The sequence below is a fragment of the Chlorocebus sabaeus genome, chromosome 17, assembly GCF_047675955.1.
Source record: "Chlorocebus sabaeus isolate Y175 chromosome 17, mChlSab1.0.hap1, whole genome shotgun sequence".
NCBI classification, from domain to species: Eukaryota; Metazoa; Chordata; class Mammalia; order Primates; family Cercopithecidae; genus Chlorocebus; species Chlorocebus sabaeus.
In genome coordinates this window covers 9,676,656-9,688,745 of record NC_132920.1, presented here as the reverse complement: position 1 = coordinate 9,688,745, position 12,090 = coordinate 9,676,656, and the positions used below count along the sequence as shown (strand labels likewise).

General features: G+C 39.3%; 1 protein-coding gene across 1 annotated transcript in view; it reads left to right on the top strand.

Moving 5' to 3' along the window:
* Positions 1–12,090, top strand: part of LOC103222193 (uncharacterized) — a 202,110-nt gene that overhangs the window by 163,417 nt on the left and 26,603 nt on the right. The gene's annotated exons all lie outside the window — the stretch shown is intronic.

The following is a 12,090-nucleotide window of genomic DNA, read 5'->3' as shown; positions in this document are numbered from 1 at the left end:
TTCCATATTCTTACTATTTTGGAACCCAGTACAAATAAATTGCGATGTCGTGAGGTGACACTCATGCTGCCTGTGGTGGGCGCCTATTTAAGCTTTACCACAATTTTTGAGTCATTATTTCAGTGGACCAATTTCCAATGGGTCTACTGATAGGCATTATGGTGCCACAACCTTTAGTCATTCACGTGTGTCCTGAATTATGATGAAGTGCATGTAATGCTTTCTGGGTTCAGCATTTGGTGTGATTGTTTGATTTGCTTGTTTGTTTATTAAATCGTACTTTTCAAAGAAAGTCTTATCTTGAATGGAATATAAGAATGATAATAATGGTAGATTTTCCTTCAAGTTCTGAGCTTGGAAGCTCTTATCAGCTCTGTTAGGTGTATAAATTCTGAGAGAGAAGTACCTTAATAGCTTAGCCCAAAAGAAAACGTTGTATTTTTTTTCTAAGGAGAAAGAATAGATTAGCTTTTCCTTCTTTATTTTCTTTTTGAGAAGTATATAATTCTGGATGTTGACAACAAAGGGCAAATGAGTCTTTTTAAAAATTTACTTGTTGCTCAAGACCTTTATAGGGAGAAAATATTTTCTCTCTCTGTGAAGAAAGATGGAAGGCAGCTAAGTTTGCCTCATCATTCTGCCATGTCCCTCTTCTTGGATTCTTCCACATTGTTATATAATCCTCAGACTCCCACACTTTTCCCAGCCCAAATCCTACCAGTCCTTCAGAGTCCATCTCACAAACCATTTTCCCAGCAGATGGTCCTTAAACATTTATTTCCGCTACAAGTGGCCTCTTATCCGCTCCAAACCTTTTAGAACTTTCCAACTAGACAATTAACATTGGGGCTGTGGTATGTCTTCTCTTCTCGCAGAAGAGGAAGGACAGAGCCCATTGTATTTGTGCTCCATTGTTATCAGTGCAGAAAATCAGTGCAGTTCAGTCATGGATGATGAGTAGAGGAATATCTCATATATCCAATTAAACTCTAACTTCCAAAGGGAAGAACTAACTCTTCCCACAATTTTGCAGTTAGATCTAACTTCCTGCTCTGTGGTATTAGTTTCCAGGTGGCATGGCTTGCAGGATGGGTAAACTGCCTCAGCTGAATCACTGAAAGCTTTAGGTTTGTTTGGGGGACTTGGGAATTCAAAAGGAAGTAAGAACCTATATTGGAGAAAAGGAGAGAGATGCTCCTGACAGTGGCAGTGTAAGCAAATGGCCCTTGTTATTTGTTAATCCCGTGCAATTAACAACGACACGGGAAAAATACGGTTTGCAAGGATGACGATGTGATCGTAACATATCCCAGGAAATCATGTTGGATTTAATCGCAGGTGTGAAATTAAGCAATGTCATTTTTCTAAATACTATAATTAACCTAGATTTCCAGGAAGAGGTCTTGAAGGTTCTATACTATTCCCTGTAGTCATCCCTCCTTATGTGTTTACTTCTGAAATGGTAGGCATGCCTCAAACAGGTTTTCTCCATGAGTTTTTGACCTGTTCCTAATTCTAAGGCAAGTGGTGAATATCAGAACAATCTTTGTTTATCTCCAGCTATTCCTCTTTTGTTCCCTGTGTTTTAAAAATGCGTGTTGCAGGTTTTTGTTAATGTTTAATTTTGCTTCCAGTAACAACATTCTCTATATTTGGCTTTGTTGTATTTGCCACTTAAGAATGCAGAATTTATTATTATGTGCTTAAAGCAATCATTTAACACTGACATTTTAAGTATGACAATAATCCAAGTAATTGTTACCCATTCAGTTAACTGAAAACATCTTTACTTCCTGAGACAACTAATTATAATGCAGTGTTACTATTTTTTAATTGTAGACATGTTTGTTTTTGTGTTTGTTTTGGTTTAGGCTGTCTTCAAGGACATCCCTAGTCTCGTATTTGGCAATCTGCCCTTATTCTCTGTCTGCTGCTTTCTGAAAATAAATGAAAACACTGTTGCTACACTCTTGAAGGAAAACAAGAGGATTTTTATTTTTCACAAGCTTTGCTCGTGACTTCAGGACACTGGATGATGAGCTATTTTTAAAACTCTCTGATCAATTGCTATATAAATAGAAATTAATTTCTAAATGTACTCAAAGATTCTAGAAGATGAATTCAGACATCTCAGGTACTATTCTTCCATGTGGTTCTTCACCATTGGAGAAAGGCGCTGTTGCCTTCTGGCTTCATAGGACTTGAGTTCAAATTCTCACTGTGGCTTTTACCTCTGGGGGAAGTTCTGTTTTGATTTGCTTTACATAGGGGTTATTGCAGTGTCCCTTCATTTTGAGAACCCCCAACATTTAGATATTTTTAATTTCCTAATTTAGTATTAGATGTTTCCATTCAGAGCTAATTTAGAGGGCATTTAAGTATTTCATTCACTTTCTCACATCATATTCGAATCCCTGTTTTCCATTTAATACAGTGTTCTCCTGAATAACCTATTGAGTGTCTTGTTTTGTTTTTACCAAGTAGGACCTAATAATTAATGTTGTGGTTATGAGGAATAGTATGGGAAATGTAACATTTCACATAATAACAGATTTTCCCCATGTTTCTGAATGTATTTGTGTGTGCATTGTCTGTGATTGCCTCCAGGCAGATGCAATCCTAGTGCTGTGAATTGCTTCTGAACACATACACACAAACCCACACACACAGTCACACACACTCACACATACATACACACACAGAGCAGCTTTGCTGAGAAATAGTTTGCTAGCAAATCTCATGGCTATCTCTCTAAATGACACTTGCTGCCCATATGTGCAGTGTGCATTTAATAATCATTATGTCACCTACGAAATACACACACATAGCACCAACCCCAGCATCTAAATCAATAAATAATTCAATTATTATTTTACCTTTGCTATTCAACTGAAAGACCATCCTGAATATTTAAAACAAAACTAGCAAAAACTTAGGTCCTTTGGTTTCCTGACTTTGTGACTTGAGTGACATCATCAAGGCAAACATGATGATGGCTGTATCTGCTTTCTTATATTTTCAACTCTCCTTAATTTTGTTTACACCGTAGATTTTTATTTAATGGCAATTCCTATTCTAGGTCTTGCTAGGTTTTAGGAATTCAATGTATTACATGGTTAGTTTAAGTAAATAATATTTTCAAATTGCAAATAAAAGGAAAGCCAAACACGAATGGCCTAAATGATGAGAAGTCCATTTTTCTCAGGCAACAGGGAGTTGATAAGCAGGCAGTTGCTGGTATTCTTTCTATGGCTTGGCTGTGTCAGGATTCTGGCTCAGCCTCTCCGTGATTCTCTCTTTTGACCCTCATGATTTCACGAGCTCTAAGTAACAAGATCACATTCAAAGGGAAAGAGGGGCTAGTGGGAAGTGAACTTATTTGTGTTTTCCCTTCTGCTAGGGAGAGGATTCACTTTCTCAGAATCCCTTCAGCAGCCTTCCCCTTGTATCTCACTGTCCACAACTGGGTCATGTGCCCACTCTTCATTACAAGGGGAAGTTGGAAAAAGGACTATCTAGACTTTTCTAGCCTCTCCAGCTGGAGGAGGGAAAGGGACAGTTGGATTGGAATGTGCTTTTGGGTAGCCAACTAATTATTGCCACATGGTTCCTGCAAATCTTATAATTAGTATTATTAACTTTTTTTGTTATTCACAGAAAATAGGCTCACCATCCCAACTCCACCGCAACACAGCATATGTTGAATTAATACTAGGATTTATATTAGGATTGGTTTTAGTCAGTTTGAGCTGCTGTATCAAAAATATACTGCATAGGGCAAACAACAAACATTTATTTTTGGAGGCTGGAAGCTTAACATCAAGGTGCTGGCAGATCTGGTGTCTGGTTGGTTTCTGTTCCTGGTTCATGGATGGCTGTCTTCTCCTTGGATCCTAACATGGCTGAGAGAACAAATTTTTGTCTCTTTATTTTCTTATAAGGGCATGAATTCCATCCTGAGAGCTCCCACCCTCATGACCTCATCTGAACCTAATCACCTACCAACAATTCCACCTCCTAACACCATCCCTAGAGGGTAGGAGTTTCACTATGTCAATTTGGGGGGAACACAAACATGCAGTCTACAATAGAATTCTTTGGTCAAAATCACAAAATTTAATTTAAATGAGCGTGTGGGGTGTGTGTGTGTGTGTGTGTGTGTGTTTGTGTGTGTGTGTGTGTATTTTTTCAGAAGGAGTCTCACTCTATCACCCAGGCTGGAGTACAGTGGTGTGATCTTGGCTCACTGCAACCTCCACCTCCCAGGTTCAAGCCATTCTCCTGCCTCAGCTTCCTGAGTAGCTGAAATTACAAGTGCGCGCCACCATGCGCGGCTAATTTTTGTATTTTTAATAGAGACGGGATTTCACCATGTTTGCCAGGCTGGTCTCAAATTCCTGACCCCCAGGCAATCCTCCTGCCTCAACCTCCCAAAGTGCTGGGATTATAGGCATGAGCCATCGTGCCTGGCATCAATTTTTTTTAAAGGACGATAGTGGCAGATAGAGAATAAAACTGGCCACTGACCTCAGGTATGATTTGAGCCAGGGACAGACTCACTCTCTCTAGAATGTTTTTGCCTATTGTCATAAGTTGACATGGTTTCGTCTAATTCAGGTCTTCTCAAATGCCACCTTGTGGTCTTCCATGTTCGCCCAACAGTCAATCCCAATCTCATTATCCTGATTCATATAATTTTTTCATAGCACTTACCAGTTTTTGATGTAATCTTAATTAGGTACAGTTGATGTACCCCCCCCAAAAAAATCCTGCACATGTATAATGTATATAATTTGATGACTTTGGACATATGCCATATCTGTGATACCATACTGGTGGAACCATGCCATCTTTTGGAGATGACCTTAATTTTAAAAGTACGCTGTATGAGCAGATGATTTAGACTTCCATAATACCTACTGCTGATGCACTGGATTCCCTCTCTGAACTAGTATCTGTGTCAATATAGGAGAGAGTCTTTTATGACCACCTGATGGAAAAGAAAAGAAGAACAAGCATAGCTTGCAGGTGGTTCATGTAGTGGAAAACAGATAACTGCTGCATTACTGCTCACTTGGGGTGTCCCTGCACGGCAGCAGGCAGGGGAAATTCTCCAGTGGGTAGCACTCTTGCAGGTGCAACTAGTCGTTACCTTTGTGTTGAAAGTGACGTGGCCTAAGGTAAACATCTGTGAGGGCTCATGGTAGACACAGATGTCCTGGCTGCTTGGACAGGGGCCTCTAAGGGTAAAGAGAAAATAGGTAATGAGTTTTGAGAAAGAATCACAGGAGTTTACCTTTGAAGTGGGTACAAAGTATAAACATTTTTGGGTTGCATGTTAACACCCACAGGTAGCATCCACCCTGGAAGAAGCACCAAGCAAAAAACAAACACAGTGTCTCAGCTGTTTAACCTGAGCTTGTCTTTATAATTGACCATCTCAGTGCTGGCACAATGAGTTCATGAACCAAATAGACATGTGGGCAGAGATGAAAGCTATGTGCAGGCAAACAGTATGGGCTGCAATCCACCATGGCTTACATTAGCTAGTGTTGCCAAATGTCCAACCCCCATCACCAATAGAACTAAATGCTGCACTTGGTATAGTATCATCTCTCAAGGAGACCAACCAGCCATTTGGTGGCAAGTTGACTACATTGGGCCCCTTCTTCCTTGGAAGATGCAGCAAGCCAGCTTGACCAGGAGCAACATATATTCTAGATTTGGGTTTGCATGTATTGCCAACTAGGCCATGGCCCGTACACTGTCTGACAATTTACAGAGGGTTTGATCCCTTCAGCCAGAAGGCTGTGCAAGACTGCCTCAGAACAACGGGCTCATTCAAACTATCGCAAGGACAGAAAACCAAACACCGCGTGTTCTCATTCATAGGTGGGATTCGAACAGTGAGAACACCTGGACACAGGGTGGGGAACACCACACACTGGGGCCTGTCGTGGGGTGGGGCGAGGGGGAGGGATAGCATTAGGAGATATACCTAATGTAAATGATGAGTTAATGGGTACAGCACACCAACATGGCACATGTATACATATGCAACAAACCTGCACGTTGTGCCCATGTACCCTAGAACCTAAAGTATATATATATAAGAAAAGAACAAGGGGCTCATTGTATTCCCAAGGAGATGCAGCTGTGGTACCATGATCCACTAATCTTAGTATATTTCCCACCCTCCATATGCTCCCAACCTGATAGACTGGTGAAGTAGCCTCTTGGAAGTTCAGCTCAGTCACTGGATTGAATATATTACCTTGGAAGGTTGGGGGGGCCCAACATACACTAAATCAGTAACCATAATATGGGTGTCCCCAGTACATAGAATAACTGGAAGGCAAGAGCTGGAAATGGAAAGGGCCTCACTTAAAATGACTCCTAGTGACCCACATGGGGAATTTGTTTCCTAACCCAACAAATTTGAGGCTGTAGAATTCTGGAGGCCTTGCTTTGCAGAAGGAAACCATTTCCATCTCAGGACATAGAACATTAAGCCATAGTCACCACTAGGTCATCTCAGGCTTCTCATGCCAAGAGACCGCAGGCAAGGAAAGGAGTCACATTATTGTCAAGGTTAATTATCTCTTATCTTGGTAGGAGGTGGAGCTGCTACTACACAATGGGAACAGGGGAAAATAGATTTGGTTCTCAGGTGATCCATCTGGGGCTTCTTCTGGTCCTCATGTCTGGCTTTAACTGTCAATGGACACAGAAAGGAGCAGAAACCTGGGAGGGTCACACTCTCTAGGACTCGGACCTTCAGGGCATGAAGATTAGAACATCTCAACAAGCAAGACATCTAGACCAGCAGAAGTGCTACTCCAGGGTAAGTACGGTGGAGGAGGGTGATAGAGAATGTCAATGTTAACCTCGAGATCAACTGCAGCAGCTGTCTGGTGGCAGTACAACTCAGGATGCCATTGTCCCCACTCACCCTTCTCCACTAAGCTTCCCAGGAAACAAGACTGACCCACTGGAACAGTTTCCAGATGGTGTGGATTTACTGTAGGAAGCAAGTGGATCTGAGTGGCACAAAGGGTGGACTATGATGGATACTGTCATGTTTCACTCAGACCCAGCCCCCATCCTTCAGTTGCTGGGAATATTGGTCGTGGATGGCTGAGACCTGAGGGCCTCCTTGGGAATTCTCCTTGGTCATAGGAAATTTTCTCATCCATGTTGTGCCCCTCTAATAGGGCAACTCAAGCTGATGACTAATGTGGAAACACAAAGGCCTGCTCCCCTTGCCTTATTTTGGGACAGTATGAAGGGCCACTCTAACTCCAGATCATCACAAAGGCCTTGTGGGTCAGGTTCTCCTTCTGCTCAGTTCTACTTCCTTCCCTTTAGGACAGGTACAGCTCCCGTAATCTCTCCTCAAGGGACCTCCTGCATTCGACTTTGCCTCCCAGAAGACAATTCTTTAGTAGGAGAGAGCTCAACATTTCGGTGGCTTATATTTACCTTGCTATTCTCATCAGCATCGTGTTCCCAGATTTTTGTCCCATTTGAATAAGAGTGCTTCGGTAAATTTTATATTCACTAAATTTTATATGTTTTAGAATTAAAAATTTAAATTTTAAATATCAATTTAGGTTTTGATTTTAAGATTTGCTGATATATACTTTGATAAATGCATATGTAAAAAACATGAAAGATCAAGAAACTGAGTTACATTTAAAAATAACAAGAGATTTGCTGTTATTTATATATATCAGAGCCCCAGGTGAAAAAAATATAGCACCTTTATTGAAATATAGGAGTATATACACAGAATTAAATTAACAAAGGATTTTGTAAACTATGATGGTATTTTTGTTTCAGGGTGAAATTCTAGAATTATCACACCAGTTATAGTTTCTTTATAGTGCTTTCATGATATGTTTTAAAAACTCCTTTTCTTAAATATGCAGGTAAATTATTTATAAAAATATTATTTAAATATAACTTTGAAGATGCCAAACTATTTATGGAAATGGGACCATTATTTAAATATTTTACAGAGTATTTATCACTATTATTACTTAAGAAAGTAAAAACTTCCTTGAGATCTTCCATCCATAGTAAATTCACGACAAAATAGGTCAGCTTTTGATTACCTGTCTTTCCTATCTTGATCATAATTTCTGACATTCTAGTTCAGTTCTATGAGGTGCATGATCTATGATTCCTCTGAAAATGTGGCTTAAAGGTTAGGTTTGTTTGCCCAGAGGAAAGGTTGAGTCAAAGTAGACATCATGGAAGGTCAGTTTCGAGAAACATCCTGCAGTGCTTGGCTATTCGTAGACGTTTGAACGTGTGAGTACACATATATTGATAGAGAGACTCAAAAATTACTCAGAAAGAATTTAATTAGTTCTTTAATTTCTAGATTTCCTCAGAGCTATCAACACAAATTACTTTTTATAATAGGGGACTAAATAAAACAACTCAGGATTAAATTGGAAAGCAAAATAATTAATATATTATGTATTTTGTTGCATTAAATTATGAAGACATATTTTTTCTCTATTTTAGGTCTTTATTTAGAAGTCTTAAAAGAAGATATGGATTAATAGTTACTAAAAGTTCTCTCAACATAATTGGAAGGATTTACATCTTATTTCTATAGCAAGGGCACCTCCTTGTAAGAAACTAGAAGAGAGTGGAATTCAGATTATTTCCATTATTTGTTTAGAAAATGCTGCCATCATGGTTTTTAATAATAATGATGGTGACAAAAAATAAGAATAATTCTATTTGGCTAATATTAACTGAGCACTAACTGTGCGACAATTTTTTTTTTTTTTTTTTTTTTTTGAGACGGAGTCTCACTTCGTTGCCCAGGCTGGGGTGCAGTGGCATTATCTCAGCTGACTGAAAGCTCCACTTCCTGGATTCACGCCATTCTCCTGCCTCAGCCTCCTGAGTAGCTGGGACTACAGGTGCCCACCACCATGTCCAGCTAATTTTTTGTATTTTTAGTAGAGACGGGGTTTCACCGTGTTAGCCAGGATGGTCTCGATCTCCTGATCTCATGATCCACCCACCTTGGCCTCCCAAAATGCTGGGATTACAGGTGTGAGCCACCGCACCTGGCCCCCGTGAGACAAATATTATGCTAATAGCTTTATATGTATTCTCTGTTTTCATTTCTTTTTTCTTTTTTTGGGGGGTGGGGGGATAAGGCTTCGCTCTGTCACACAGGCAAGAGGGTAGTGGTGCAATCACAGCTCACTGCAACCTTGAATTCCTGGCTCAAGAATCCTTTAATTTCTGGCTCAAGCAATCCTTCCAGGTCAACCTCATGAATAGTTGGGATTACATATGTGGGCCACCATGCCTGGCTAATATTTGTATGTTTTGTAGAGAGGGAGTTTCACCATGTTGCCCAGGCTGGTCTCCAGCTCCTGGCCTCAAGTGATCCTTCCACCAGAGTCTCCCAAAGTGCTGGGATTACAGGCAAGAGCCACCATACCTGGGCTCCTTTACATTTCTTCATGAACCTTTAAAATAGGTTTTATTGGCTGGGCGCAGTGGCTCAGGCCTGTAATCCCAGCACTTTGGGAGGCCGAGGCAGGTGAACCACAAGGTCAGGAGTTCAGGACCAGCCTGGCCAAGATGGTGAAATCCTATCTCTACTAAAAATACAAAAAAATTAGCCAGGCACAGTGGCAGGTACCTGTAATCCCAGCTAGTCGGGAGGCTGAGGCAGGAGAATCGCTTGAACCCGGGAGGCAGTGGTTGCAGTGAACCAAGATTGCGCCACTGCACTCCAGCCTGGGTGACACAGTGAGACTCCACCTCAAAAAAAAAAAAAAAAAAAAAGTATTATCTTCTTCATATTATTAGAATTATTATTTTAGAGAAGTTAAGTACTTTACTCAGGTTTCTATAGCTACTTTGTGATAAGGTTACTATTCAAATCCAGTTCCATCTGATTTTTAAAATTTATACTTTCAAAACTCTGCTATACATTTTTCTTTTGATACTATATTCATCAAATAGATATGTGTATGTCATATATGTACATATTACATATGCTGCTAAATACAGTTCATTCTTTATGCCATGTGCATTTTCAATTCAAATCAATTCAGTTGAGCTATGCCTTCCTGAGCAGTACTATGAGCACTACTACTCCAGACACTGACAGCATAGCAGGGCTGCTACCCTTCGACTTCTTGTCAACACTCAATTATTACTTTTTCCTCATTTGTCTTCATTTTTATTTTAATCTGCGTTATATCTGAATTACACTGTTATGTCAGGATAAGATGTCAGACCCGTATTGTATTTGACAGATGTCCACATTTTGCTAGAAAAGGCAAAATTAAACTTGATCTCACAAGAAAGTCTGAGTGTTAGAGTGTATTCTACACAAAATAAATTTATCGACCTGTTTGAACTCACATACACTGCGTATATTTTTCTCTTTCTACTGTTTTCAACATATCTGATATTGTCACTGGTTTGGGCTGCATTTCTATTTTTGGACTCCTTACTGCCAAACACCTATTTATCTCATATATACAATCCTAACTATGGTTTTAGGAAGGAAACAAAGAAGAGATCAAGCTATGTCCTTTGTTTCTTGATTTCAATGTCTGAGCTACTTACAGATGCCGTTAGAATCACAATGTGATTCTTTTCACTGAAATGTGTTTTCCGTTGCCTGCAATGGTGACTACAAAATGAAAAACTAATTTTGTGATTCAAAAGTACTTTCTTTGACTAGTTAGTGACCTCTCAGCTTTATATAATAAGCAATTCTTCTTTAAAAGTGGCATTTACCTTCCTAGGAATCTGACATATTCTCTTGTTTGATCCTCATAATGATTTGAAGTGGTACACAGTACAATCTCTTGTTTTTATAGAAGTCATTTGAGGCCCAGAGTCTAGATAATTTATGAAATATCACAAAGCTATAGATAGAAGAGCAAAAATTTAAGCCGGAATCTCTGCTGTCAGCCTGTACATAGCCCTGCCTTCCCTCATCCTTCACTGTGGGCGGCCTTACGTGTCTGGGAGGCTCCTGATGGCATGCTACTGGCTAAGCTGTGAAGTTGTTTTTCTTTTCTTTTTTCTTCTTATACTGTTCTGTTAGCACATTATCACACAGCTCATCAATGTAATTGTTTTCAAAGCTAACTGCTTTTACATTATTGTTCCAATTATTAATAAAACTCCCATTATGCATAAAGCATTCAGCTATTTTCACTTATGAAGTGCTTTGTAAACATTTTAACTAATTAGGTCAGGCAAATACCAGCAAGGTAAATGTTCTCCTTCTTTCTAACAGATTAGCTGCAAAGCTAAGTCACTTCCCAAAGCCAGAAGGTAAGCTGCGATAATAATTGTGGCAAAAGTCATCCATTTCTGTTTCCCGCTCTGCTATTGTTGTTAAGTCTGGGACAATTGTTGTCCTTAGTTTTCACACATCTTAATTATCATAAAGCACTGGTCCTATATTTATTGATCTTTGACTCTAAGAAAATTTCTCTTGGAAAAATAAGTGCATTCGAATATTGCACCCAGTATTTATTACTAGAGAATGTTAAGGAAACTGTTATTTTCAAATGGTAAAATTAACGTTCTAAAACAGACATGTACAACACACATTGAATTTCAAAAAATGTATTTGCGAAAAGGCAAACAGACTTTGGCATCCTTTGCCTCAAGTGGTGAAGTTTGCTTTCAATTTTCTTTTTATACTGTGTGATAAGTTTCATCGTTCCCTGCCCCCTCCAAAGCTGCTCTCTCCCATTCAGAGACTGTCATTGGAAATAACAGCCTAAAGAGTTTGGAGTCTCTTTGGATTCCTTCAACATACTTCAATCGCTGTTTTCTCATTAGAACATTTATACTTTTGTGCCTCAGTGGGAATGACCAATTATTTCAATGTCAGTAGTGGTAATATTACCCCTAAGATTTAGCAATTTTCAAAGATCTTTTAACTTAATTAGAGGCATTTGTTGTAAATTGAATTAAACTTGTTAAAAGTGCAATGTGTTATATTAAAAATATGATAGCCACGTTGACCAAGGAGACACAATTTTAAGGGGAAATGTCCAGTTTATAAATGTCAACATC